Source organism: Triticum dicoccoides, chromosome 3B, assembly GCF_002162155.2.
Source record: "Triticum dicoccoides isolate Atlit2015 ecotype Zavitan chromosome 3B, WEW_v2.0, whole genome shotgun sequence".
NCBI lineage: Eukaryota > Viridiplantae > Streptophyta > Magnoliopsida > Poales > Poaceae > Triticum > Triticum dicoccoides.
In genome coordinates, this window is record NC_041385.1 from 445,794,694 (window position 1) to 445,800,257 (window position 5,564).

General features: G+C 42.8%; 1 long non-coding RNA gene across 6 annotated transcripts; it reads left to right on the forward strand.

Annotated features, from left to right (window-relative positions):
* Positions 1–414: 414 nt before the first annotated feature.
* On the forward strand, positions 415–3,476 carry LOC119276444. Of its 6 annotated transcripts, none has more exons than XR_005136615.1 (4): positions 415–511; positions 617–992; positions 1,099–2,600; positions 3,343–3,476. It is a non-coding gene; the product is annotated as an uncharacterized LOC119276444 (long non-coding RNA). The 6 variants fall into 6 exon arrangements; XR_005136616.1 differs by having other exon boundaries at positions 425–992; positions 1,099–1,822; positions 2,227–2,600; XR_005136617.1 differs by having other exon boundaries at positions 425–992; positions 1,099–1,822; positions 2,474–2,600.
* Positions 3,477–5,564: the final 2,088 nt, after the last annotated feature.

Here is a 5,564-nt window from a genome sequence, read left to right on the forward strand (position 1 = left end):
TTCAAAATGTACGTTGCATTTGGAAAATGTTTACACATTTCAAAAAAAATGTTTGGGACATTTAAAAAATGTAGACAAAGTATTCCAAAAAAATTCAAACAGATGTATACTAAAAAAAATGTTAATCATATGTTAAAAACCAAAACCAGTGGATATGTTAATCATATGCAGCCCAATCTCGTCACATCAACAATCCCGGTTTGGCAAACGAACCCAGGGTTCCTTTTAGACCGGGATTGCATAGTTTACGGTGCAATCGACGCGAGCACGGGTTGAGTTTGTTGGGTTCACTGTCGTAGCGTTTTTACACAAAGGTCCCTGTGGTTTTTATGAATTAAACCCTCCTTCCCTACTTAAGTGAACCTGAAAAAAGATTCAAGTTTACAAATTAACCCCTGCATTTTGTAAGATTTCCACCCGCGCTTCTTTGTTCATCTTATCCAGTGAAAGAGAAGGTGGAACGGGGATAGCGGCGGCTGGGCTCTCGTCGGCGAGGTCATCGGCGCGGAAGGTGTCCGGCTCTCCACTCCGCCTCCGGCCCTCTCGGCCTCTCCTTGGCCTCCGGCGTCCCCGGTTCCTCGACCTTTATTAAAAAAAACGCCTACCTCTTATCCAGATGTTGTCGGTCCTAGACTTGCCGTCCGTCCGGTACGGCGGCGTCCTTGTCAGCGGCGAAGACGGTCCTTGTCGGCGGCGGAGACGTCTACGGATGCAGAGGAGGATGAGAAGGCCTCCACCATGCCTCGCGCGGGAGGACGGAGGACGCCTCGCCTGGGCGTGTGCTCGGTGAGGGGCGGCGCCCTTGCCGGTGTTGCCGGCGGCGGAGACGGCTTCTGTTGCACGGCGGGGTGGAGCATGGGGGGTAGTTGTCGGGCAACATGAGGAGGCAGAGGCGGCCAAGGCAAGGAGGCACGGCGTCGGCTAGCCAAGGGGCGGCCGGAGCAGAGGACGAGGCAGTCCACTTCCCCAGTCTGCGCGCTCGTCACGGCAAGGTACAACCTGCTCGACCCATGGACATTGCACCTCCTCCCTGCCCCCGTCCATTACCCATGGCGCTCCTCCCAATCTCACATGCTGTGTTGCCTCTTCTGATTGCAGGCTAATTCGAGTTAGCAACTTGGAGTAATCACGTTCTCTCTAATACTGTGTGCAGACCTATCATGTTTTCTCAATTTCTGCCTGCAGCCGAAGTGCTACCATGTTCCCTGATAAATTTCTTACTCTGAATTTTTATGTGCTTCCATGTTCTATACATGTACATGTACTCTGAAATTCATTCTATCTTGTGCAGTCAGTACTGGGTGTATACTCATGACTTCCAAAGCGCCACTTGATGTAAAAAGTCATATGCACAATGCTGCAAGCTTGGCTAAAGGTGGATCTTTTTGCGATCCTATATAGCATGTTGTTGGATGTGGCCAGGTTTTTTGTTGGTAACTGTTGCCGGAGCAAGCAAAGGAGCCTGGCTTGGATATGGGTTAATTGTTCTTGATCAATTGTCGTGCGTTAATTGTTAGGTCTGGTAACATCATGCTCCCCTATATGATTTGGATTGAATTCATGACCGTGGCCTTCTCCAATAGAAATCAATGGAGTGCCCGACCCGGACTGAATTTCGCTGCTATAAGAAGGAAGGGTCCTTGGCCGGAATCTCCATCGGGTTGCGTACTTGGACCAGAAAATCCATGAAATCCCAGAGTACTTGGACCAGAAAAGCATCATGTCGCCTTCAAGTTTGCCGGAGGAAGAAGCGCCGAGTTCGCTGGAGGTAGAAGAACATCCGTTGAGCCGTCCAATATCGCCAACGGCGGCTACACCAGAGGTATGTAATGCCTTGACCCCCCTCAAAAATAGCATTTCTGCGTTGGTTGTGAACTTGTGGTGCCTGTGTTCCTCACAGTAGTTGTTTTTTGCTGTTACTGTAGTTGGTACACCACTGTATGATCGATGAATTCAACTGAGTTTCCTTTGTTTGCACTGTTGTATAATGAATGTAACTGATTCCCCCCCCCCCCACAGATCTATCCTGTTTTAGTTTATTGTTTCTGAAAAATTGGTGCTACTTCCGATTTCTCAAAATTATAGTTTGGCTGATATGCACTGGAGTCTTTAAACCAACTACTTCATCTTTTTTTATATTTTTTGCATTATGTTTCAGCTAATTAGAAATGCAAGTGGCAAGCCCCTGTTTGAGTTTATTTTTTCTGAACAATTTTTTGTTACAAGCCAAGGATTGAACCAAGAAATTTCTTGTTGCTGACTACATATACCTGAACATGGTGGCTTGAACTTGGTTACGATAATTCTTGGACATGATGTTGGAGTAATTCTTGAAGGTTCATATATTCTGCTCTTTCTTCAGTTATCTAGTAGCTTAATGGCATACAGATGAATAGATATGCTAGCTGCACCTAGCAAAATAGGATCAGGAGGTGTATTAAGTGCAGTGGATTAATTGGTTTTGACATCTCAGTAATATACTGTATCTGTTGACTTCGCCACCGTCGTCACCGTCGACTTCGCCGCAAGACCATCTGCCATCGCCTCTGCCGACTTTGCCGGAAGACCATCAGTTGTCGCCTAGACCTACTTTGCTGCAGGTACTTTTGAAGCATCTGATGGGTTTCATCTGTTTGTCAATTCGTCAGTTTACTGTAGCCAATATAGTTGTTGCCGACAGTAGACTATATTTGACTGACAAGCAACACATCATGCACTCCTACATAGATGGATTATGTTTGTACTTGGCAGCAGCAGACTAAATTCATAAAAAAAGATGTATGTGATGAGTTCACTGATAAAAAATATAGGATGCCTGAATGACCCCAATGTACTGAATATGTTTGTTTAAAAACAAGCTAGCGTGTGTGTTCATTCCTGTATTTTCTGTTATGTATGTTAGTTGATTTTCTTTAGAACATGTTATAGAAAGATTTTCGTGATGTTCAATGGACTCCGTTTAATTTGAAGAGGATTTGTATAATTCTGTCTTGCTGCTCAAAACATGTAGTAGTTCGGTACATGGGCGAACATAACACAGTATTGCAGCATATCATCTTAAATTTGTATTTGGTTAGCACACACACTACAAGCAACCCAATTTAAAAGTAGTCTGTACTATTAATTTATTTCTAATTTGCTTCATGAAGTTTTTTTGGATAGTGCTTCTGACGGTTGGAGGTCTAATAAGACACTGAAAAGTAGTTCACAAATAAGTGATGGACGGGTCTCAGTTATTTTCAAGAGGGCATCATGTTGACTAGAAAGTTGTTGCTCACCGTATTTTGACAACCAGAAAAATGCAATTATATTTGAGAAAGTAAATGAAGGATTTTTATTTAGGTTCCGCACTGAGTCTGCGGGTCTCACGAGATGTAGGATATAAAAGAAATGGTGCCAGGGCAGAATCTGGCAACGCAGAAACAGAGAGAAACAGAGAAACAGATCCAATCTCGGAGGGGCTCTTGCCCCTCCCACGCCATGGGAGCCAAGGACCAAAGGGGAAACCCTTCTCCCATCTAGGGAGAAGGTCAAGGAAGAAGAAGGAGGGAGCTCTCTCCCCCTTGCTTCCGGTGGCACCGGAACGCCACCGGCGGCCATCATCGTCACCGCAATCTACACCAACACCGCCATCATCTTCACCAACGTCTCCATCACCTTCCCCCATCTATATTCAGCGGTCCACTCTCCCACAACCCGTTGTACCCTCTACTTGAACATGGTGCTTTATGCTTCATATTATTATCCAATGATGTGTTGCCATCCTATGATGTCTGAGTAGATTTTCGTTGTCCTACCGGTGATTGATGAATTGCTATCATTGGTTTAATTTGCTTGTGGTTATGTTGTTGTCCTATTGTGCCCTCCGTGTCGTGCAAGCATGAGGGACTCCCACTGTAGGGTGTTGCAATACATTCATGATTCGCTTATAGTGGGTTGCTTGAGTGATAGAAGCATAAACCCGAGTAACGGGATTGTTGCGTATGGGATAAAGGGGACTTGATGCTTTAATGCTATGGTTGGGTTTTACCTTAATGATCTTTAGTAGTTGCGGATGCTTGTCAGAGTTCCAATCATAAGTGCATATGATTCAAGAAGAGAAATTATGTTAGCTTATGCCTCTCCCACATAAAACTTGCTATCGGTCTAGTAAAGTAGTCAATTGCTTAGGGACAATTTCACAACTCCTACCACCACTTTTCCACACTCGCTATATTTACGTTATTGCTTCTTTATCTAAACAGCACCTAGTTTATATTTACGTGTTCTTTATTATCTTGCAAACCTATCCAACAACACCTATAAAGTACTTCTAGTTTCATACTTGTTCTAGGTAAAGCGAACACTAAGCATACGTAGAGTTGTATCAGTGGCAGATAGGACTTGAGAGAATATTTGTTCTACCTTTAGCTCCTCTTGGGTTCGACACTCTTACTTATCAAAAGAGGCTACAATTATCCCCCACACTTGTGGGTTATCAAGACCTTTTTCTGGCGCCGTTGCCGGGGAGTCATAGCGTGGGGTGAATATTCTCGTGTGAGCTTGTTTGCTTTATCATTAAGTAATTTTTATTTGATGTTCTTAGTTGTTTTCTATCTTTAGTTATGGGTAGGAAATGCAAAATACCAAAAAAGTTAGTTGTACCTACTACACCAATGGTTGAAGAACTACTCAAAGTCTATCACACTCTTGAAGCTTTTTACTTGGATCATCATTGATCCCTATGTGCTCGTGCTAAAACCCCAACTAGCTTAGTTGAGGGCAAATCTTTAGATGAGCATGCTTGTTATGTGCGACACCGTATATATGAAAAAGGGAAACTTTTACTGGATCAAATTCATCATTTGCAATGCTATGCTTGGAATTTATGTGAAATATATGATTTTACTTGTTGTTCTGAAAACCCTAAGAAACACCTTCCCTACCAATGTGAGTTTAGTGATAATGGGATCATATCTTCGTATGCTAAGGGTGTTTATAATTACTATGATGTTCAACAAATTGAAGAATTTGTTGCTTTTAAGGGTGCTTATGAAATTGCTTCTTTGATTGAAAAGTATGATGCTACTCTCTACAAATCTGAAAATTTTGCCTATTTAAATATTGTTATGATAATTATGCTTCTAATGCCTATGTTAAACCATATATTGAGGATTCCTCCGCTGTCCAAGAAGAGATTAATATTTTGCAGGAGTCTATGGAAGAAGAAATTGATGAAATTGTGAGCTCGTTGGATGAAAAAGATGATGAAGAGAGCGAAGAACAAAAGGAGGAAGAGCGGATTAGCTACCCGTGCCCACCTTCTAATGAGAGTAAAACTCATACATTGTTTAATTCCCCTTCGTGCTTACCGAAGGATGATTGCTATGATGATTGTTATCATCCCGTTGATTCTCTTGAAATATCCCTTTTTGATGATGCTTGCTATGCTTGTGGCCAAGATGCCAATATGAATTATGCTTATGGAGATGAACTTGCTATAGTTCCTTATGTTAAACATGAAATTGTTGCTATTGCACCCATGCATGATAGTCCTATTATCTTTTTGAATTCTCCCGACTACA